The sequence below is a fragment of the Taeniopygia guttata genome, chromosome 20, assembly GCF_048771995.1.
Source record: "Taeniopygia guttata chromosome 20, bTaeGut7.mat, whole genome shotgun sequence".
Taxonomy (NCBI): Eukaryota; Metazoa; Chordata; class Aves; order Passeriformes; family Estrildidae; genus Taeniopygia; species Taeniopygia guttata.
The window spans coordinates 22501-46492 of NC_133045.1; positions in this window are offsets into that span (position 1 = coordinate 22501).

Genomic DNA, 23992 nt, shown 5'->3' on the forward strand with positions numbered 1-23992 from the left:
TAACCCTAACCCTAACCCTAACCCTAACCCTAACCCTAACCCTAACCCTAACCCTAACCCTAACCCTAACCCTAACCCTAACCCTAACCCTAACCCTAACCCTAACCCTAACCCTAACCCTAACCCTAACCCTAACCCTAACCCTAACCCTAACCCTAACCCTAACCCTAACCCTAACCCTAACCCTAACCCTAACCCTAACCCTAACCCTAACCCTAACCCTAACCCTAACCCTAACCCTAACCCTAACCCTAACCCTAACCCTAACCCTAACCCTAACCCTAACCCTAACCCTAACCCTAACCCTAACCCTAACCCTAACCCTAACCCTAACCCTAACCCTAACCCTAACCCTAACCCTAACCCTAACCCTAACCCTAACCCTAACCCTAACCCTAACCCTAACCCTAACCCTAACCCTAACCCTAACCCTAACCCTAACCCTAACCCTAACCCTAACCCTAACCCTAACCCTAACCCTAACCCTAACCCTAACCCTAACCCTAACCCTAACCCTAACCCTAACCCTAACCCTAACCCTAACCCTAACCCTAACCCTAACCCTAACCCTAACCCTAACCCTAACCCTAACCCTAACCCTAACCCTAACCCTAACCCTAACCCTAACCCTAACCCTAACCCTAACCCTAACCCTAACCCTAACCCTAACCCTAACCCTAACCCTAACCCTAACCCTAACCCTAACCCTAACCCTAACCCTAACCCTAACCCTAACCCTAACCCTAACCCTAACCCTAACCCTAACCCTAACCCTAACCCTAACCCTAACCCTAACCCTAACCCTAACCCTAACCCTAACCCTAACCCTAACCCTAACCCTAACCCTAACCCTAACCCTAACCCTAACCCTAACCCTAACCCTAACCCTAACCCTAACCCTAACCCTAACCCTAACCCTAACCCTAACCCTAACCCTGAGCTTCCGAGTTGCAGAGAACTCGCGGGCAGCTGCAGAAAAGAATAACTTCGCTGAGCTGCTTGGGATCAAGGACATAGCGCCTTGTCTTAGCGAGTGAGCAGCAGCTGGTTTTTTGCAATTGCCTTCACTGTGCACTGAATGCCAGGGTGAGCTGTGCACTCTTCTACAACGAGCAGGGCAGCAGAAAATAGATAGCACGGACGTCTTACAGCAGTTTGAAGCTTGCCTAGGAAAGAGGCGTGTTTTTTGAGTATTCAGCAAATCCATGTTTCTGGGCGGGAGCGGGATGCGTGCACTGTGCTGGCAAGCTTTCTCCCTGCGAGACACGCTGGAAAAGCTTTTCGCTATGATGCAGTCCGCTAGAGACGCAGACTCCGGCTCTCCGCAGCTGTCCGCAGGGAAGCGGCGGTTGCCGGCGTCTTTCTGCCGAAGCCGCGCTTTGCAGCCTACAAGTGCGGTTCACATCAGCGGTGCACCTAGGAGCCACTTCTTCGCCTCCGGCAGCCGGGGAGAGCGGTTGGCTTCTGAGAGGCGAAGAACGAAACCGGCTTGTGTGCGCAGTTTTGGCACCACTAGAGGACAGTGGCAGCATGTGCCAGCCCTTTCAGTTCACCTCTGGGACGCTTCTGTCAGGTGCTCCAGGACGACTTTCCTGCGTTTTGACTTGGTCCTGATGCAGACGGATCTGGAGAATTCTAGTTCGTACCCTGAGCTTCCGAGAGGCAGAGAAGAAGGGCTGCAATGTGTTGCTCGGGAAGCAAGGACATAAACAGCCCCTTGTGTTTGGAAGTGAGCAGCTGCTGGTTTTTTGCAATTGCCTTCCCTGTGCACTGAATGCCAGGGTGAGCTGTGCACTCTTCTACAACGAGCAGGGCAGCAGAAAACAGAGAGCACGGACGTCTGACAGCAGTTTGAAGCTTGCCTAGGAAAGAGCAGTGGTTTTGGAGTGTTCAGCAAATCCATGTTTCTGGGCAAGGGCGGCATGCGTGCACTGTGCTGGCAAGCTTCCTCCCTGGGAGACAAGCTGGAAAAGCTTTTCGCTATGATGCAGTCCGCTAGAGACGCAGACTTCGGCTCTCCACAGCTGTCCGCAGGGAAGCGGCGGTTGCCGGCGTCTTTCTGCCGAAGCCGCGCTTTGCAGCCTACAAGTGCGGTTTATGTCAGCGGTGCACCTAGGAGCCGCTTCTTCGCCTCCGGCAGCCGGGGAAAGCGGTTGGCTTCTGAGAGGTGAAGAACGAAACTGGCTTGTGTGCGCAGCCTTGGCACCACTAGAGGACGATGGCAGCATGTGCCTGCACTTTCAATTCACCGCTGGCATGCTTCTGGCAGGTGCTCCAGGACGACTTTCCTGGGTTTTGACTTCATCCTGATGAAGACGAATCTGGAGAATTCTTGCCCGTGCCCTGAGCCTCCGAGAGGCAGAGAAGAAGGGCTGCGCTGAGTTGCTCGGGAAGCAAGGACATAGCGCCTTGTGTTTGGGAGTTAGCAGCTGCTGGTTTTTTGCAATTGCCTTCCCTGTGCACTGAATGCCAGGGTGGGCTGTGCACTCTTCTACAACGAGCAGGGCAGCAGAAAACAGAGAGCACGGACGTCTGACAGCAGTTTGAAGCTTGCCTAGGAAAGAGCAGTGGTTTTGGAGTGTTTAGCAAATATATGTTTCTGGGCAAGGGCGGGATGCGTGCACTGTGCTGGCAAGCTTTCTCCCTGCGAGACACGCTGGAAAAGCTTTTCGCTATGATGCAGTCCGCTAGAGACGCAGACTCCGGCTCTCCGCAGCTGTCCGCAGGGAAGCGGCGGTTGCCGGCGTCTTTCTGCCGAAGCCGCGCTTTGCAGCCTACAAGTGCGGTTAACGTCAGCGGTGCACCTAGGAGCCGCTTCTTCGCCTCCGGCCGCCGGGGAGAGCGGTTGGCTTCTGAGAGGCGAAGAACGAAGCCGGCTTGTGTGCGCAGCCTTGGCACTGTTAGAGGACGGTGGCTGCAGCTGCCAGCCTTTTCAGTTCACCTCTGGCATGCTTCTGCCAGGTGCTCCAGGACGACTTTCCTGCGTTTTGACTTGGTCCTTTACAGACGAATCTGGAGAATTCTGTTCGTACCCTGAGCTTCCGAGTTGCAGAGAACTCGAGGGCAGCTGCAGAAAAGAATAACTTCGCTGAGCTGCGTGGGAAGCAAGGACATAGCGCCTTGTCTTAGCGAGTGAGCAGCAGCTGGTTTTTTGCAATTGCCTTCACTGTGCACTGAATGCCAGGGTGAGCTGTGCACTCTTCTACAACGAGCAGGGCAGCAGAAAACAGAGAGCACGGACGTCTGACAGCAGTTTGAAGCTTGCCTAGGAAAGAGCAGTGGTTTTGGAGTGTTCAGCAAATCCATGTTTCTGGGCAAGGGCGGGATGCGTGCACTGTGCTGGCAAGCTTTCTCCCTGCGAGACACGCTGGAAAAGCTTTTCGCCATGATGCAGTCCGCTAGAGACGCAGATTCCGGCTCTTCACAGTTGTCCGCAGGGAAGCGGCGGTTGCCGTAGTCTTTCTGCCGAAGCCGCGCTTTGCAGCCTACAAGTGCGGTTCACGTCAGCGGTGCACCTAGGAGCCACTTCTTCGCCTCCGGCAGCCGGGGAGAGCGGTTGGCTTCTGAGAGGTGAAGAACGAAACCGGCTTGTGTGCGCAGTTTTGGCACCACTAGAGGACAGTGGCAGCATGTGCCAGCCCTTTCAGTTCACCTCTGGGATGCTTCTGGCAGGTGCTCCAGGACGACTTTCCTGCGTTTTGACTTGGTCCTGATGCAGACAAATCTGGAGAATTCTTTTTCGTACCCTGAGCTTCCGAGAGGCAGAGAAGAAGGGCTGCAATGTGTTGCTCGGGAAGCAAGGACATAAACAGCGCCTTGTGTTTGGGAGTGAGCAGCTGCTGGTTTTTTGCAATTGCCTTCCCTGTGCACTGAATGCCAGGGTGAGCTGTGCACTCTTCTACAACGAGCAGGGCAGCAGAAAACAGAGAGCACGGACGTCTGACAGCAGTTTGAAGCTTGCCTAGGAAAGAGCAGTGGTTTTGGAGTGTTCAGCAAATCCATGTTTCTGGGCAAGGGCGGCATGCGTGCACTGTGCTGGCAAGCTTCCTCCCTGGGAGACAAGCTGGAAAAGCTTTTCGCTATGATGCAGTCCGCTAGAGACGCAGACTTCGGCTCTCCAAAGCTGTCCGCAGGGAAGCGGCGGTTGCCGGCGTCTTTCTGCCGAAGCCGCGCTTTGCAGCCTACAAGTGCGGTTCACGTCAGCGGTGCACCTAGGAGCCGCTTCTTCGCCTCCGGCCGCCGGGGAGAGCGGTTGGCTTCTGAGAGGCGAAGAACGAAACCGGCTTGTGTGCGCAGCCTTGGCACTGCTAGAGGACGGTGGCTGCAGCTGCCAGCCTTTTCAGTTCACCTCTGGCATGCTTCTGCCAGGTGCTCCAGGACGACTTTCCTGCGTTTTGACTTGGTCCTTTACAGACGAATCTGGAGAATTCTGTTCGTACCCTGAGCTTCCGAGTTGCAGAGAACTCGAGGGCAGCTGCAGAAAAGAATAACTTCGCTGAGCTGCGTGGGAACCAAGGATATAGCGCCTTGTCTTAGCGAGTGAGCAGCAGCTGGTTTTTTGCAATTGCCTTCACTGTGCACTGAATGCCAGGGTGAGCTGTGCACTCTTCTACAACGAGCAGGGGAGCAGAAAACAGAGAGCACGGACGTCTGACAGCAGTTTGAAGCTTGCCTAGGAAAGAGCAGTGGTTTTGGAGTGTTCAGCAAATATATGTTTCTGGGCAAGGGCGGGATGCGTGCACTGTGCTGGCAAGCTTTCTCCCTGCGAGACACGCTGGAAAAGCTTTTCGCTATGATGCAGTCCGTAAGAGACGCAGACTCCGGCTCTCCGCAGCTGTCCGCAGGGAAGCGGCGGTTGCCGGCGTCTTTCTGCCGAAGCCGCGCTTTGCAGCCTACAAGTGCGGTTCACGTCAGCGGTGCACCTAGGAGCCACTTCTTTGCCTCCGGCAGCCGGGGAGAGCGGTTGGCTTCTGAGAGGCGAAGAACGAAACCGGCTTGTGTGCGCAGTTTTGTCACCACTAGAGGACGGTGGCAGCATGTGCCTGCACTTTCAATTCACCGCTGGCATGCTCCTGGCAGGTGCTCCAGGGCGACTTTCCTGCGTTTTGACTTGGTCCTGATGCAGACGAATCTGGAGAATTCTTGTTCGTGCCCTGAGCTTCCAAGATGCAGAGAAGTAGGGCTGCGTTGAGTTGCTCGGGAAGCAAGGACATAGACAGCGCCTTGTGTTTGGGAGTGAGCAGCTGCTGTTTTCTTGCAATTGACTTCGCTGTGCACTGAATGCCAGGGTGAGCTGTGCACTCTTCTACAACGAGCAGGGCAGCAGAAAACAGAGAGCACGGACGTCTGGCAGCAGTTTGAAGCTTGCCTAGGAAAGAGCAGTGGTTTTGGAGTGTTCAGCAAATCCATGTTTCTGGGCAAGGGCGGGATGCGTGCACTGTGCTGGCAAGCTTTCTCCCTGCGAGACACGCTGGAAAAGCTTTTCGCCATGATGCAGTCCGCTAGAGACGCAGACTTCGGCTCTTCACAGTTGTCCGCAGGGAAGCGGCGGTTGCCGGAGTCTTTCTGCCGAAGCCGCGCTTTGCAGCCTACAAGTGCGGTTCACGTCAGCGGTGCACCTAGTAGCCGCTTCTTCGCCGCCGGCATCCGAAGAGAGCGGTTGGCTTCTGAGAGGCGAAGAACGAAGCCGGCTTGTGTGCGCAGCCTTGGCACTGCTAGAGGACGGTGGCTGCAGCTGCCAGCATTTTCAGTTCACCTCTGGCATGCTTCTGCCAGGTGCTCCAGGACGACTTTCCTGCGTTTTGACTTGGTCCTTTACAGACGAATCTGGAGAATTCTGTTCGTACCCTGAGCTTCCGAGTTGCAGAGAACTCGAGGGCAGCTGCAGAAAAGAATAACTTCGCTGAGCTGCGTGGGAAGCAAGGATATAGCGCCTTGTCTTAGCGAGTGAGCAGCAGCTGGTTTTTTGCAATTGCCTTCACTGTGCACTGAATGCCAGGGTGAGCTGTGCACTCTTCTACAACGAGCAGGGGAGCAGAAAACAGAGAGCACGGACGTCTGACAGCAGTTTGAAGCTTGCCTAGGAAAGAGCAGTGGTTTTGGAGTGTTCAGCAAATCCATGTTTCTGGGCAAGGGCGGGATGCGTGCACTGTGCTGGCAAGCTTTCTCCCTGCGAGACACGCTGGAAAAGCTTTTCGCTATGATGCAGTCCGTAAGAGACGCAGACTCCGGCTCTCCGCAGCTGTCCGCAGGGAAGCGCCGGTTGCCGGCGTCTTTCTGCCGAAGCCGCGCTTTGCAGCCTACAAGTGCGGTTCACGTCAGCGGTGCACCTAGGAGCCACTTCTTTGCCTCCGGCAGCCGGGGAGAGCGGTTGGCTTCTGAGAGGCGAAGAACGAAACCGGCTTGTGTGCGCAGTTTTGTCACCACTAGAGGACGGTGGCAGCATGTGCCTGCACTTTCAATTCACCGCTGGCATGCTCCTGGCAGGTGCTCCAGGGCGTCTTTCCTGCGTTTTGACTTGGTCCTGATGCAGACGAATCTGGAGAATTCTTGTTCGTGCCCTGAGCTTCCAAGATGCAGAGAAGTAGGGCTGCGTTGAGTTGCTCGGGAAGCAAGGACATAGACAGCGCCTTGTGTTTGGGAGTGAGCAGCTGCTGTTTTCTTGCAATTGACTTCGCTGTGCACTGAATGCCAGGGTGAGCTGTGCACTCTTCTACAACGAGCAGGGCAGCAGAAAACAGAGAGCACGGACGTCTGGCAGCAGTTTGAAGCTTGCCTAGGAAAGAGCAGTGGTTTTGGAGTGTTCAGCAAATCCATGTTTCTGGGCAAGGGCGGGATGCGTGCACTGTGCTGGCAAGCTTTCTCCCTGCGAGACACGCTGGAAAAGCTTTTCGCCCTGATGCAGTCCGCTAGAGACGCAGACTCCGGCTCTTCACAGTTGTCCGCAGGGAAGCGGCGGTTGCCGGAGTCTTTCTGCCGAAGCCGCGCTTTGCAGCCTACAAGTGCGGTTCACGTCAGCGGTGCACCTAGTAGCCGCTTCTTCGCCGCCGGCATCCGAAGAGAGCGGTTGGCTTCTGAGAGGCGAAGAACGAAGCCGGCTTGTGTGCGCAGCCTTGGCACTGCTAGAGGACGGTGGCTGCAGCTGCCAGCATTTTCAGTTCACCTCTGGCATGCTTCTGCCAGGTGCTCCAGGACGACATTCCTGCGTTTTGACTTGGTCCTTTACAGACGAATCTGGAGAATTCTGTTCGTACCCTGAGCTTCCGAGTTGCAGAGAACTCGAGGGCAGCTGCAGAAAAGAATAACTTCGCTGAGCTGCGTGGGAAGCAAGGACATAGCGCCTTGTCTTAGCGAGTGAGCAGCAGCTGGTTTTTTGCAATTGCCTTCACTGTGCACTGAATGCCAGGGTGAGCTGTGCACTCTTCTACAACGAGCAGGGCAGCAGAAAACAGAGAGCACGGACGTCTTACAGCAGTTTGAAGCTTGCCTAGGAAAGAGTAGTTTTTTTGGAGTGTTCAACAAATCTATATTTCTGGGCAAGGGCGGCACGCGTGCACTGTGCTGGCAAGCTTTCTCCCTGCGAGACACGCTGGAAAAGCTTTTCGCTATGATGCAGACCGCTAGAGACGCAGATTGCGGCTCTCCGCAGCTGTCCGCAGGGAAGCGGCGGTTGCCGGCGTCTTTCTGCCGAAGCCGCGCTTTGCAGCCTACAAGTGCGGTTCACGTCAGCGGTGCACCTAGGAGCCACTTCTTCGCCTCCGGCAGCCGGGGAGAGCGGTTGGCTTCTGAGAGGCGAAGAACGAAACCGGCTTGTGTGCGCAGCCTTGGCACTGCTAGAGGACGATGGCTGCAGCTGCCAGCCTTTTCAGTTCACCTCTGGCATGCTTCTGCCAGGTGCTCCAGGAAGACATTCCTGCGTTTTGACTTGGTCCTTTACAGACGAATCTGGAGAATTCTGTTCGTACCCTGAGCTTCCGAGTTGCAGAGATCTCGAGGGCAGCTGCAAAAAAGAATAACTTCGCTGAGCTGCTTTTGAAGCAAGGACATAGACAACGCCTTGCGTTTGGGAGTGAGCAGCAGCTGGTTTTTTGCAATTGACTTCGCTGTGCTCTGAATGCCAGGGTGAGCTGTGCACTCTTCTACAACGAGCAGGGCAGCAGAAAACAGAGAGCACGGACGTCTGGCAGCAGTTTGAAGCTTGCCTAGGAAAAAGCAGTGGTTTTGGAGTGTTCAGCAAATCCGTGCTTCTGGGCAAGGGCGGCTTGCGTGCACTGTGCTGGCAAGCTTTCTCCCTGCGAGACACGCTGGAAAAGCTTTTCGCCATGATGCAGTCCGCTAGAGACGCAGACTCCGGCTCTCCGCAGCTGTCCGCAGGGAAGCGCCGGTTGCCGGAGTCTTTCTGCCGAAGCCGCGCTTTGCAGCCTACAAGTGCGGTTCACATCAGCGGTGCACCTAGTAGCCGCTTCTTCGCCTCCGGCAGCCGGGGAGAGCGGTTGGCTTCTGAGAGGCGAAGAACGAAACCGGCTTGTGTGCGCAGCCTTGGCACTGCTAGAGGACGGTGGCTGCAGCTGCCAGCCCTTTCAGTTCACCTCTGGGATGCTTCTCGCAGGTGCTCCAGGACGACTTTTCTGCGTTTTGACTTGGTCCTGATGCAGACAATTCTGTAGAATTCTTGTCCGTGCCCTGAGCTTCCGAGAGGCAGAGAAGAAGGGCTCCGCTGAGTTGCTCGGGAAGCAAGGACATAGACAGCGCCTTGCGTTTGGGAGTGAGCAGATGCTGGTTTTTTGCAATTGCCTTCACTGTTCACTGAATGCCAGGGTGAGCTGTGCACTCTTCTACAACGAGCAGGGCAGCAGAAAACAGAGAGCACGGACGTCTGACAGCAGTTTGAAGCTTGCCTAGGAAAGAGTAGTTTTTTTGGAGTGTTCAGCAAATCTATGTTTCTGGGCAAGGGCGGCTTGCGTGCACTGTGCTGGCAAGCTTTCTCCCTGCGAGACACGCTGGAAAAGCTTTTCGCCATGATGCAGTCCGCTAGAGACGCAGATTCCGGCTCTCCGCAGCTGTCCGCAGGGAAGCGGCGGTTGCCGGAGTCTTTCTGCCGAAGCCGCGCTTTGCAGCCTACAAGTGCGGTTCACGTCAGCGGTGCACCTAGGAGCCGCTTCTTCGCCTCCGGCCGCCGGGGAGAGCGGTTGGCTTCTGAGAGGCGAAGAACGAAACCGGCTTGTGTGCGCAGCCTTGGCACTGCTAGAGGACGGTGGCTGCAGCTGCCAGCCTTTTCAATTCACCGCTGGCATGCTTCTGCCAGGTGCTCCAGGAAGACATTCCTGCGTTTTGACTTGGTCCTTATAGACGAATCTGGACAATTCTGTTCGTACCCTGAGCTTCCGAGTTGCAGAGAACTCGAGGGCAGCTGCAGAAAAGAATAACTTCGCTGAGCTGCGTGGGAAGCAAGGACATAGCGCCTTGTCTTAGCGAGTGAGCAGCAGCTGGTTTTTTGCAATTGCCTTCACTGTGCACTGAATGCCAGGGTGAGCTGTGCACTCTTCTACAACGAGCAGGGCAGCAGAAAACAGAGAGCACGGACGTCTGACAGCAGTTTGAAGCTTGCCTAGGAAAGAGCAGTGGTTTTGGAGTGTTCAGCAAATATATGTTTCTGGGCAAGGGCGGCACGCGTGCACTGCGCTGGCAAGCTTCCTCCCTGGGAGACAAGCTGGAAAAGCTTTTCGCCATGATGCAGTCCGCCAGAGACGCAGACTTCGACTCTCCGCAGCTGTCCGCAGGAAAGCGCCGGTTTCCGGAGTCTTTCTGCCGAAGCCGCGCTTTGCAGCCCACAAGTGCGGTTCACGTCAGCGGTGCACCTAGGAGCCGCTTCTTCGCCTCCGGCAGCCGGGGCAAGCGGTTGGCTTCTGAGAGGCGAAGAACGAAACCGGCTTGTGTGCGCAGCCTTGGCACTGCTTCAGGACAGTGGCTGCATCTGCCTGCGCTTTCAATTCACCTCTGGGATGCTTCTGGCAGGTGCTCCAGGACGACTTTCCTGCGTTTTGACTTGGTCCTGATGCAGACGAATCTGGAGAATTCTTGTTCCTACCCTGAGCTTCCGAGTTGCAGGGATCTCGATGGCCGCTGCAGAAAAGAAGAGCTGTGCTGAATTGCTCGGGAAGCAAGGACATAGACAGCGCCTTGTGTTTGGGAGTTAGCAGCTGCTGGTTTTTTGCAATTGCCTTCACTGTGCACTGAATGCCAGGGTGAGCTGTGCACTCTTCTACAACGAGCAGGGCAGCAGAAAACAGAGAGCACGGACGTCTGACAGCAGTTTGAAGCTTGCCTAGGAAAGAGCAGTGGTTTTGGAGTGTTTAGCAAATATATGTTTCTGGGCAAGGGCCGGATGCGTGTACTGTGCTGGCAAGCTTTCTCCCTGCGAGACACGCTGGAAAAGCTTTTCGCTATGATGCAGACCGCTAGAGACGCAGATTCCGGCTCTCCGCAGCTGTCCGCAGGGAAGCGGCGGTTGCCGGCGTCTTTCTGCCGAAGCCGCGCTTTGCAGCCTACAAGTGCGGTTCACGTCAGCGGTGCACCTAGGAGCCGCTTCTTCGCCTCCGGCAGCCGGGGAAAGCGGTTGGCTTCTGAGAGGTGAAGAACGAAACTGGCTTGTGTGCGCAGCCTTGGCACTGCTTCAGGACAGTGGCTGCATCTGCCTGCCTTTTCAGTTCACCTCTGGCATGCTTCTGCCAGGTGCTCCAGGAAGACATTCCTGCGTTTTGACTTGGTCCTTTACAGACGAATCTGGAGAATTCTGTTCGTACCCTGAGCTTCCGAGTTGCAGAGAACTCGAGGGCAGCTGCAGAATAGAATAACTTCGCTGAGCTGCTTTTGAAGCAAGGACATCGACAGCGCCTTGCGTTTGGGAGTGAGCAGCAGCTGGTTTTTTGCAATTGACTTCGCTGTGCACTGAATGCCAGGGTGAGCTGTGCACTCTTCTACAACGAGCAGGGCAGCAGAAAACAGAGAGCACGGACGTCTGACAGCAGTTTGAAGCTTGCCTAGGAAAAAGCAGTGGTTTTGGAGTGTTCAGCAAATCCGTGCTTCTGGGCAAGGGCGGCTTGCGTGCACTGTGCTGGCAAGCTTTCTCCCTGCGAGACACGCTGGAAAAGCTTTTCGCCATGATGCAGTCCGCTAGAGACGCAGACTCCGGCTCTCCGCAGCTGTCCGCAGGGAAGCGCCGGTTGCCGGAGTCTTTCTGCCGAAGCCGCGCTTTGCAGCCTACAAGTGCGGTTCACATCAGCGGTGCACCTAGTAGCCGCTTCTTCGCCTCCGGCAGCCGGGGAGAGCGGTTGGCTTCTGAGAGGCGAAGAACGAAACCGGCTTGTGTGCGCAGCCTTGGCACTGCTAGAGGACGGTGGCTGCAGCTGCCAGCCCTTTCAGTTCACCTCTGGGATGCTTCTCGCAGGTGCTCCAGGACGACTTTTCTGCGTTTTGACTTGGTCCTGATGCAGACAATTCTGTAGAATTCTTGTCCGTGCCCTGAGCTTCCGAGAGGCAGAGAAGAAGGGCTCCGCTGAGTTGCTCGGGAAGCAAGGACATAGACAGCGCCTTGCGTTTGGGAGTGAGCAGATGCTGGTTTTTTGCAATTGCCTTCACTGTTCACTGAATGCCAGGGTGAGCTGTGCACTCTTCTACAACGAGCAGGGCAGCAGAAAACAGAGAGCACGGACGTCTGACAGCAGTTTGAAGCTTGCCTAGGAAAGAGTAGTTTTTTTGGAGTGTTCAGCAAATCTATATTTCTGGGCAAGGGCGGCTTGCGTGCACTGTGCTGGCAAGCTTTCTCCCTGCGAGACACGCTGGAAAAGCTTTTCGCCATGATGCAGTCCGCTAGAGACGCAGATTCCGGCTCTCCGCAGCTGTCCGCAGGGAAGCGGCGGTTGCCGGCGTCTTTCTGCCGAAGCCGCGCTTTGCAGCCTACAAGTGCGGTTCACGTCAGCGGTGCACCTAGGAGCCGCTTCTTCGCCTCCGGCCGCCGGGGAGAGCGGTTGGCTTCTGAGAGGCGAAGAACGAAACCGGCTTGTGTGCGCAGCCTTGGCACTGCTAGAGGACGGTGGCTGCAGCTGCCAGCCTTTTCAATTCACCGCTGGCATGCTTCTGCCAGGTGCTCCAGGAAGACATTCCTGCGTTTTGACTTGGTCCTTATAGACGAATCTGGAGAATTCTGTTCGTACCCTGAGCTTCCGAGTTGCAGAGAACTCGAGGGCAGCTGCAGAAAAGAATAACTTCGCTGAGCTGCGTGGGAAGCAAGGACATAGCGCCTTGTCTTAGCGAGTGAGCAGCAGCTGGTTTTTTGCAATTGGCTTCACTGTGCACTGAATGCCAGGGTGAGCTGTGCACTCTTCTACAACGAGCAGGGCAGAAGAAAACAGAGAGCACGGACGTCTGACAGCAGTTTGAAGCTTGCCTAGGAAAGAGCAGTGGTTTTGGAGTGTTCAGCAAATATATGTTTCTGGGCAAGGGCGGCACGCGTGCACTGCGCTGGCAAGCTTCCTCCCTGGGAGACAAGCTGGAAAAGCTTTTCGCCATGATGCAGTCCGCCAGAGACGCAGACTTCGACTCTCCGCAGCTGTCCGCAGGAAAGCGCCGGTTTCCGGAGTCTTTCTGCCGAAGCCGCGCTTTGCAGCCCACAAGTGCGGTTTACGTCAGCGGTGCACCTAGGAGCCGCTTCTTCGCCTCCGGCAGCCGGGGCAAGCGGTTGGCTTCTGAGAGGCGAAGAACGAAACCGGCTTGTGTGCGCAGCCTTGGCACTGCTTCAGGACAGTGGCTGCAGCTGCCTGCGCTTTCAATTCACCTCTGGGATGCTTCTGGCAGGTGCTCCAGGACGACTTTCCTGCGTTTTGACTTGGTCCTGATGCAGACGAATCTGGAGAATTCTTGTTCCTACCCTGAGCTTCCGAGTTGCAGGGATCTCGATGGCCGCTGCAGAAAAGAAGAGCTGTGCTGAATTGCTCGGGAAGCAAGGACATAGACAGCGCCTTGTGTTTGGGAGTTAGCAGCTGCTGGTTTTTTGCAATTGCCTTCACTGTGCACTGAATGCCAGGGTGAGCTGTGCACTCTTCTACAACGAGCAGGGCAGCAGAAAACAGAGAGCACGGACGTCTGACAGCAGTTTGAAGCTTGCCTAGGAAAGAGCAGTGGTTTTGGAGTGTTTAGCAAATATATGTTTCTGGGCAAGGGCCGGATGCGTGTACTGTGCTGGCAAGCTTTCTCCCTGCGAGACACGCTGGAAAAGCTTTTCGCTATGATGCAGACCGCTAGAGACGCAGATTCCGGCTCTCCGCAGCTGTCCGCAGGGAAGCGGCGGTTGCCGGCGTCTTTCTGCCGAAGCCGCGCTTTGCAGCCTACAAGTGCGGTTCACGTCAGCGGTGCACCTAGGAGCCACTTCTTCGCCTCCGGCAGCCGGGGAGAGCGGTTGGCTTCTGAGAGGCGAAGAACGAAACCGGCTCGTGTGCGCAGCCTTGGCACTGCTAGAGGACGGTGGCTGCAGCTGCCAGCCTTTTCAGTTCACCTCTGGCATGCTTCTGCCAGGTGCTCCAGGAAGACATTCCTGCGTTTTGACTTGGTCCTTTACAGACGAATCTGGACAATTCTGTTCGTACCCTGAGCTTCCGAGTTGCAGAGAACTCGAGGGCAGCTGCAGAATAGAATAACTTCGCTGAGCTGCTTTTGAAGCAAGGACATCGACAGCGCCTTGCGTTTGGGAGTGATCAGCAGCTGGTTTTTTGCAATTGACTTCGCTGTGCACTGAATGCCAGGGTGAGCTGTGCACTCTTCTACAACGAGCAGGGCAGCAGAAAACAGAGAGCACGGACGTCTGACAGCAGTTTGAAGCTTGCCTAGGAAAGAGCAGTGGTTTTGGAGTGTTCAGCAAATCCATGTTTCTGGGCAAGGGCGGCATGCGTGCACTGTGCTGGCAAGCTTCCTCCCTGGGAGACAAGCTGGAAAAGCTTTTCGCTATGATGCAGTCCGCTAGAGACGCAGACTTCGGCTCTCCAAAGCTGTCCGCAGGGAAGCGGCGGTTGCCGGCGTCTTTCTGCCGAAGCCGCGCTTTGCAGCCTACAAGTGCGGTTCACGTCAGCGGTGCACCTAGGAGCCGCTTCTTCGCCTCCGGCCGCCGGGGAGAGCGGTTGGCTTCTGAGAGGCGAAGAACGAAACCGGCTTGTGTGCGCAGCCTTGGCACTGCTAGAGGACGGTGGCTGCAGCTGCCAGCCTTTTCAGTTCACCTCTGGCATGCTTCTGCCAGGTGCTCCAGGACGACTTTCCTGCGTTTTGACTTGGTCCTTTACAGACGAATCTGGAGAATTCTGTTCGTACCCTGAGCTTCCGAGTTGCAGAGAACTCGAGGGCAGCTGCAGAAAAGAATAACTTCGCTGAGCTGCGTGGGAACCAAGGATATAGCGCCTTGTCTTAGCGAGTGAGCAGCAGCTGGTTTTTTGCAATTGCCTTCACTGTGCACTGAATGCCAGGGTGAGCTGTGCACTCTTCTACAACGAGCAGGGGAGCAGAAAACAGAGAGCACGGACGTCTGACAGCAGTTTGAAGCTTGCCTAGGAAAGAGCAGTGGTTTTGGAGTGTTCAGCAAATATATGTTTCTGGGCAAGGGCGGGATGCGTGCACTGTGCTGGCAAGCTTTCTCCCTGCGAGACACGCTGGAAAAGCTTTTCGCTATGATGCAGTCCGTAAGAGACGCAGACTCCGGCTCTCCGCAGCTGTCCGCAGGGAAGCGGCGGTTGCCGGCGTCTTTCTGCCGAAGCCGCGCTTTGCAGCCTACAAGTGCGGTTCACGTCAGCGGTGCACCTAGGAGCCACTTCTTTGCCTCCGGCAGCCGGGGAGAGCGGTTGGCTTCTGAGAGGCGAAGAACGAAACCGGCTTGTGTGCGCAGTTTTGTCACCACTAGAGGACGGTGGCAGCATGTGCCTGCACTTTCAATTCACCGCTGGCATGCTCCTGGCAGGTGCTCCAGGGCGACTTTCCTGCGTTTTGACTTGGTCCTGATGCAGACGAATCTGGAGAATTCTTGTTCGTGCCCTGAGCTTCCAAGATGCAGAGAAGTAGGGCTGCGTTGAGTTGCTCGGGAAGCAAGGACATAGACAGCGCCTTGTGTTTGGGAGTGAGCAGCTGCTGTTTTCTTGCAATTGACTTCGCTGTGCACTGAATGCCAGGGTGAGCTGTGCACTCTTCTACAACGAGCAGGGCAGCAGAAAACAGAGAGCACGGACGTCTGGCAGCAGTTTGAAGCTTGCCTAGGAAAGAGCAGTGGTTTTGGAGTGTTCAGCAAATCCATGTTTCTGGGCAAGGGCGGGATGCGTGCACTGTGCTGGCAAGCTTTCTCCCTGCGAGACACGCTGGAAAAGCTTTTCGCCATGATGCAGTCCGCTAGAGACGCAGACTTCGGCTCTTCACAGTTGTCCGCAGGGAAGCGGCGGTTGCCGGAGTCTTTCTGCCGAAGCCGCGCTTTGCAGCCTACAAGTGCGGTTCACGTCAGCGGTGCACCTAGTAGCCGCTTCTTCGCCGCCGGCATCCGAAGAGAGCGGTTGGCTTCTGAGAGGCGAAGAACGAAGCCGGCTTGTGTGCGCAGCCTTGGCACTGCTAGAGGACGGTGGCTGCAGCTGCCAGCATTTTCAGTTCACCTCTGGCATGCTTCTGCCAGGTGCTCCAGGACGACTTTCCTGCGTTTTGACTTGGTCCTTTACAGACGAATCTGGAGAATTCTGTTCGTACCCTGAGCTTCCGAGTTGCAGAGAACTCGAGGGCAGCTGCAGAAAAGAATAACTTCGCTGAGCTGCGTGGGAAGCAAGGATATAGCGCCTTGTCTTAGCGAGTGAGCAGCAGCTGGTTTTTTGCAATTGCCTTCACTGTGCACTGAATGCCAGGGTGAGCTGTGCACTCTTCTACAACGAGCAGGGGAGCAGAAAACAGAGAGCACGGACGTCTGACAGCAGTTTGAAGCTTGCCTAGGAAAGAGCAGTGGTTTTGGAGTGTTCAGCAAATCCATGTTTCTGGGCAAGGGCGGGATGCGTGCACTGTGCTGGCAAGCTTTCTCCCTGCGAGACACGCTGGAAAAGCTTTTCGCTATGATGCAGTCCGTAAGAGACGCAGACTCCGGCTCTCCGCAGCTGTCCGCAGGGAAGCGCCGGTTGCCGGCGTCTTTCTGCCGAAGCCGCGCTTTGCAGCCTACAAGTGCGGTTCACGTCAGCGGTGCACCTAGGAGCCACTTCTTTGCCTCCGGCAGCCGGGGAGAGCGGTTGGCTTCTGAGAGGCGAAGAACGAAACCGGCTTGTGTGCGCAGTTTTGTCACCACTAGAGGACGGTGGCAGCATGTGCCTGCACTTTCAATTCACCGCTGGCATGCTCCTGGCAGGTGCTCCAGGGCGTCTTTCCTGCGTTTTGACTTGGTCCTGATGCAGACGAATCTGGAGAATTCTTGTTCGTGCCCTGAGCTTCCAAGATGCAGAGAAGTAGGGCTGCGTTGAGTTGCTCGGGAAGCAAGGACATAGACAGCGCCTTGTGTTTGGGAGTGAGCAGCTGCTGTTTTCTTGCAATTGACTTCGCTGTGCACTGAATGCCAGGGTGAGCTGTGCACTCTTCTACAACGAGCAGGGCAGCAGAAAACAGAGAGCACGGACGTCTGGCAGCAGTTTGAAGCTTGCCTAGGAAAGAGCAGTGGTTTTGGAGTGTTCAGCAAATCCATGTTTCTGGGCAAGGGCGGGATGCGTGCACTGTGCTGGCAAGCTTTCTCCCTGCGAGACACGCTGGAAAAGCTTTTCGCCCTGATGCAGTCCGCTAGAGACGCAGACTCCGGCTCTTCACAGTTGTCCGCAGGGAAGCGGCGGTTGCCGGAGTCTTTCTGCCGAAGCCGCGCTTTGCAGCCTACAAGTGCGGTTCACGTCAGCGGTGCACCTAGTAGCCGCTTCTTCGCCGCCGGCATCCGAAGAGAGCGGTTGGCTTCTGAGAGGCGAAGAACGAAGCCGGCTTGTGTGCGCAGCCTTGGCACTGCTAGAGGACGGTGGCTGCAGCTGCCAGCATTTTCAGTTCACCTCTAGCATGCTTCTGCCAGGTGCTCCAGGACGACATTCCTGCGTTTTGACTTGGTCCTTTACAGACGAATCTGGAGAATTCTGTTCGTACCCTGAGCTTCCGAGTTGCAGAGAACTCGAGGGCAGCTGCAGAAAAGAATAACTTCGCTGAGCTGCGTGGGAAGCAAGGACATAGCGCCTTGTCTTAGCGAGTGAGCAGCAGCTGGTTTTTTGCAATTGCCTTCACTGTGCACTGAATGCCAGGGTGAGCTGTGCACTCTTCTACAACGAGCAGGGCAGCAGAAAACAGAGAGCACGGACGTCTTACAGCAGTTTGAAGCTTGCCTAGGAAAGAGTAGTTTTTTTGGAGTGTTCAACAAATCTATATTTCTGGGCAAGGGCGGCACGCGTGCACTGTGCTGGCAAGCTTTCTCCCTGCGAGACACGCTGGAAAAGCTTTTCGCTATGATGCAGACCGCTAGAGACGCAGATTGCGGCTCTCTGCAGCTGTCCGCAGGGAAGCGGCGGTTGCCGGCGTCTTTCTGCCGAAGCCGCGCTTTGCAGCCTACAAGTGCGGTTCACGTCAGCGGTGCACCTAGGAGCCACTTCTTCGCCTCCGGCAGCCGGGGAGAGCGGTTGGCTTCTGAGAGGCGAAGAACGAAACCGGCTTGTGTGCGCAGCCTTGGCACTGCTAGAGGACGATGGCTGCAGCTGCCAGCCTTTTCAGTTCACCTCTGGCATGCTTCTGCCAGGTGCTCCAGGAAGACATTCCTGCGTTTTGACTTGGTCCTTTACAGACGAATCTGGAGAATTCTGTTCGTACCCTGAGCTTCCGAGTTGCAGAGATCTCGAGGGCAGCTGCAAAAAAGAATAACTTCGCTGAGCTGCTTTTGAAGCAAGGACATAGACAACGCCTTGCGTTTGGGAGTGAGCAGCAGCTGGTTTTTTGCAATTGACTTCGCTGTGCTCTGAATGCCAGGGTGAGCTGTGCACTCTTCTACAACGAGCAGGGCAGCAGAAAACAGAGAGCACGGACGTCTGGCAGCAGTTTGAAGCTTGCCTAGGAAAAAGCAGTGGTTTTGGAGTGTTCAGCAAATCCGTGCTTCTGGGCAAGGGCGGCTTGCGTGCACTGTGCTGGCAAGCTTTCTCCCTGCGAGACACGCTGGAAAAGCTTTTCGCCATGATGCAGTCCGCTAGAGACGCAGACTCCGGCTCTCCGCAGCTGTCCGCAGGGAAGCGCCGGTTGCCGGAGTCTTTCTGCCGAAGCCGCGCTTTGCAGCCTACAAGTGCGGTTCACATCAGCGGTGCACCTAGTAGCCGCTTCTTCGCCTCCGGCAGCCGGGGAGAGCGGTTGGCTTCTGAGAGGCGAAGAACGAAACCGGCTTGTGTGCGCAGCCTTGGCACTGCTAGAGGACGGTGGCTGCAGCTGCCAGCCCTTTCAGTTCACCTCTGGGATGCTTCTCGCAGGTGCTCCAGGACGACTTTTCTGCGTTTTGACTTGGTCCTGATGCAGACAATTCTGTAGAATTCTTGTCCGTGCCCTGAGCTTCCGAGAGGCAGAGAAGAAGGGCTCCGCTGAGTTGCTCGGGAAGCAAGGACATAGACAGCGCCTTGCGTTTGGGAGTGAGCAGATGCTGGTTTTTTGCAATTGCCTTCACTGTTCACTGAATGCCAGGGTGAGCTGTGCACTCTTCTACAACGAGCAGGGCAGCAGAAAACAGAGAGCACGGACGTCTGACAGCAGTTTGAAGCTTGCCTAGGAAAGAGTAGTTTTTTTGGAGTGTTCAGCAAATCTATGTTTCTGGGCAAGGGCGGCACGCGTGCACTGTGCTGGCAAGCTTTCTCCCTGCGAGACACGCTGGAAAAGCTTTTCGCTATGATGCAGACCGCTAGAGACGCAGATTGCGGCTCTCCGCAGCTGTCCGCAGGGAAGCGGCGGTTGCCGGCGTCTTTCTGCCGAAGCCGCGCTTTGCAGCCTACAAGTGCGGTTCACGTCAGCGGTGCACCTAGGAGCCACTTCTTCGCCTCCGGCAGCCGGGGAGAGCGGTTGGCTTCTGAGAGGCGAAGAACGAAACCGGCTTGTGTGCGCAGCCTTGGCACTGCTAGAGGACGATGGCTGCAGCTGCCAGCCTTTTCAGTTCACCTCTGGCATGCTTCTGCCAGGTGCTCCAGGAAGACATTCCTGCGTTTTGACTTGGTCCTTTACAGACGAATCTGGAGAATTCTGTTCGTACCCTGAGCTTCCGAGTTGCAGAGATCTCGAGGGCAGCTGCAAAAAAGAATAACTTCGCTGAGCTGCTTTTGAAGCAAGGACATAGACAACGCCTTGCGTTTGGGAGTGAGCAGCAGCTGGTTTTTTGCAATTGACTTCGCTGTGCTCTGAATGCCAGGGTGAGCTGTGCACTCTTCTACAACGAGCAGGGCAGCAGAAAACAGAGAGCACGGACGTCTGGCAGCAGTTTGAAGCTTGCCTAGTAAAAAGCAGTGGTTTTGGAGTGTTCAGCAAATCCGTGCTTCTGGGCAAGGGCGGCTTGCGTGCACTGTGCTGGCAAGCTTTCTCCCTGCGAGACACGCTGGAAAAGCTTTTCGCCATGATGCAGTCCGCTAGAGACGCAGACTCCGGCTCTCCGCAGCTGTCCGCAGGGAAGCGCCGGTTGCCGGAGTCTTTCTGCCGAAGCCGCGCTTTGCAGCCTACAAGTGCGGTTCACATCAGCGGTGCACCTAGTAGCCGCTTCTTCGCCTCCGGCAGCCGGGGAGAGCGGTTGGCTTCTGAGAGGCGAAGAACGAAACCGGCTTGTGTGCGCAGCCTTGGCACTGCTAGAGGACGGTGGCTGCAGCTGCCAGCCCTTTCAGTTCACCTCTGGGATGCTTCTCGCAGGTGCTCCAGGACGACTTTTCTGCGTTTTGACTTGGTCCTGATGCAGACAATTCTGTAGAATTCTTGTCCGTGCCCTGAGCTTCCGAGAGGCAGAGAAGAAGGGCTCCGCTGAGTTGCTCGGGAAGCAAGGACATAGACAGCGCCTTGCGTTTGGGAGTGAGCAGATGCTGGTTTTTTGCAATTGCCTTCACTGTTCACTGAATGCCAGGGTGAGCTGTGCACTCTTCTACAACGAGCAGGGCAGCAGAAAACAGAGAGCACGGACGTCTGACAGCAGTTTGAAGCTTGCCTAGGAAAGAGTAGTTTTTTTGGAGTGTTCAGCAAATCTATGTTTCTGGGCAAGGGCGGCTTGCGTGCACTGTGCTGGCAAGCTTTCTCCCTGCGAGACACGCTGGAAAAGCTTTTCGCCATGATGCAGTCCGCTAGAGACGCAGATTCCGGCTCTCCGCAGCTGTCCGCAGGGAAGCGCAGGTTGCCGGAGTCTTTCTGCCGAAGCCGCGCTTTGCAGCCTACAAGTGCGGTTCACGTCAGCGGTGCACCTAGGAGCCGCTTCTTCGCCTCCGGCCGCCGGGGAGAGCGGTTGGCTTCTGAGAGGCGAAGAACGAAACCGGCTTGTGTGCGCAGCCTTGGCACTGCTAGAGGACGGTGGCTGCAGCTGCCAGCCTTTTCAATTCACCGCTGGCATGCTTCTGCCAGGTGCTCCAGGAAGACATTCCTGCGTTTTGACTTGGTCCTTATAGACGAATCTGGACAATTCTGTTCGTACCCTGAGCTTCCGAGTTGCAGAGAACTCGAGGGCAGCTGCAGAAAAGAATAACTTCGCTGAGCTGCGTGGGAAGCAAGGACATAGCGCCTTGTCTTAGCGAGTGAGCAGCAGCTGGTTTTTTGCAATTGCCTTCACTGTGCACTGAATGCCAGGGTGAGCTGTGCACTCTTCTACAACGAGCAGGGCAGCAGAAAACAGAGAGCACGGACGTCTGACAGCAGTTTGAAGCTTGCCTAGGAAAGAGCAGTGGTTTTGGAGTGTTCAGCAAATATATGTTTCTGGGCAAGGGCGGCACGCGTGCACTGCGCTGGCAAGCTTCCTCCCTGGGAGACAAGCTGGAAAAGCTTTTCGCCATGATGCAGTCCGCCAGAGACGCAGACTTCGACTCTCCGCAGCTGTCCGCAGGAAAGCGCCGGTTTCCGGAGTCTTTCTGCCGAAGCCGCGCTTTGCAGCCCACAAGTGCGGTTCACGTCAGCGGTGCACCTAGGAGCCGCTTCTTCGCCTCCGGCAGCCGGGGCAAGCGGTTGGCTTCTGAGAGGCGAAGAACGAAACCGGCTTGTGTGCGCAGCCTTGGCACTGCTTCAGGACAGTGGCTGCATCTGCCTGCGCTTTCAATTCACCTCTGGGATGCTTCTGGCAGGTGCTCCAGGACGACTTTCCTGCGTTTTGACTTGGTCCTGATGCAGACGAATCTGGAGAATTCTTGTTCCTACCCTGAGCTTCCGAGTTGCAGGGATCTCGATGGCCGCTGCAGAAAAGAAGAGCTGTGCTGAATTGCTCGGGAAGCAAGGACATAGACAGCGCCTTGTGTTTGGGAGTTAGCAGCTGCTGGTTTTTTGCAATTGCCTTCACTGTGCACTGAATGCCAGGGTGAGCTGTGCACTCTTCTACAACGAGCAGGGCAGCAGAAAACAGAGAGCACGGACGTCTGACAGCAGTTTGAAGCTTGCCTAGGAAAGAGCAGTGGTTTTGGAGTGTTTAGCAAATATATGTTTCTGGGCAAGGGCCGGATGCGTGTACTGTGCTGGCAAGCTTTCTCCCTGCGAGACACGCTGGAAAAGCTTTTCGCTATGATGCAGACCGCTAGAGACGCAGATTCCGGCTCTCCGCAGCTGTCCGCAGGGAAGCGGCGGTTGCCGGCGTCTTTCTGCCGAAGCCGCGCTTTGCAGCCTACAAGTGCGGTTCACGTCAGCGGTGCACCTAGGAGCCACTTCTTCGCCTCCGGCAGCCGGGGAGAGCGGTTGGCTTCTGAGAGGCGAAGAACGAAACCGGCTCGTGTGCGCAGCCTTGGCACTGCTAGAGGACGGTGGCTGCAGCTGCCAGCCTTTTCAGTTCACCTCTGGCATGCTTCTGCCAGGTGCTCCAGGAAGACATTCCTGCGTTTTGACTTGGTCCTTTACAGACGAATCTGGACAATTCTGTTCGTACCCTGAGCTTCCGAGTTGCAGAGAACTCGAGGGCAGCTGCAGAATAGAATAACTTCGCTGAGCTGCTTTTGAAGCAAGGACATCGACAGCGCCTTGCGTTTGGGAGTGAGCAGCAGCTGGTTTTTTGCAATTGACTTCGCTGTGCACTGAATGCCAGGGTGAGCTGTGCACTCTTCTACAACGAGCAGGGCAGCAGAAAACAGAGAGCACGGACGTCTGACAGCAGTTTGAAGCTTGCCTAGGAAAAAGCAGTGGTTTTGGAGTGTTCAGCAAATCCGTGCTTCTGGGCAAGGGCGGCTTGCGTGCACTGTGCTGGCAAGCTTTCTCCCTGCGAGACACGCTGGAAAAGCTTTTCGCCATGATGCAGTCCGCTAGAGACGCAGACTCCGGCTCTCCGCAGCTGTCCGCAGGGAAGCGCCGGTTGCCGGAGTCTTTCTGCCGAAGCCGCGCTTTGCAGCCTACAAGTGCGGTTCACATCAGCGGTGCACCTAGTAGCCGCTTCTTCGCCTCCGGCAGCCGGGGAGAGCGGTTGGCTTCTGAGAGGCGAAGAACGAAACCGGCTTGTGTGCGCAGCCTTGGCACTGCTAGAGGACGGTGGCTGCAGCTGCCAGCCCTTTCAGTTCACCTCTGGGATGCTTCTCGCAGGTGCTCCAGGACGACTTTTCTGCGTTTTGACTTGGTCCTGATGCAGACAATTCTGTAGAATTCTTGTCCGTGCCCTGAGCTTCCGAGAGGCAGAGAAGAAGGGCTCCGCTGAGTTGCTCGGGAAGCAAGGACATAGACAGCGCCTTGCGTTTGGGAGTGAGCAGATGCTGGTTTTTTGCAATTGCCTTCACTGTTCACTGAATGCCAGGGTGAGCTGTGCACTCTTCTACAACGAGCAGGGCAGCAGAAAACAGAGAGCACGGACGTCTGACAGCAGTTTGAAGCTTGCCTAGGAAAGAGTAGTTTTTTTGGAGTGTTCAGCAAATCTATATTTCTGGGCAAGGGCGGCTTGCGTGCACTGTGCTGGCAAGCTTTCTCCCTGCGAGACACGCTGGAAAAGCTTTTCGCCATGATGCAGTCCGCTAGAGACGCAGATTCCGGCTCTCCGCAGCTGTCCGCAGGGAAGCGGCGGTTGCCGGCGTCTTTCTGCCGAAGCCGCGCTTTGCAGCCTACAAGTGCGGTTCACGTCAGCGGTGCACCTAGGAGCCGCTTCTTCGCCTCCGGCCGCCGGGGAGAGCGGTTGGCTTCTGAGAGGCGAAGAACGAAACCGGCTTGTGTGCGCAGCCTTGGCACTGCTAGAGGACGGTGGCTGCAGCTGCCAGCCTTTTCAATTCACCGCTGGCATGCTTCTGCCAGGTGCTCCAGGAAGACATTCCTGCGTTTTGACTTGGTCCTTATAGACGAATCTGGAGAATTCTGTTCGTACCCTGAGCTTCCGAGTTGCAGAGAACTCGAGGGCAGCTGCAGAAAAGAATAACTTCGCTGAGCTGCGTGGGAAGCAAGGACATAGCGCCTTGTCTTAGCGAGTGAGCAGCAGCTGGTTTTTTGCAATTGCCTTCACTGTGCACTGAATGCCAGGGTGAGCTGTGCACTCTTCTACAACGAGCAGGGCAGAAGAAAACAGAGAGCACGGACGTCTGACAGCAGTTTGAAGCTTGCCTAGGAAAGAGCAGTGGTTTTGGAGTGTTCAGCAAATATATGTTTCTGGGCAAGGGCGGCACGCGTGCACTGCGCTGGCAAGCTTCCTCCCTGGGAGACAAGCTGGAAAAGCTTTTCGCCATGATGCAGTCCGCCAGAGACGCAGACTTCGACTCTCCGCAGCTGTCCGCAGGAAAGCGCCGGTTTCCGGAGTCTTTCTGCCGAAGCCGCGCTTTGCAGC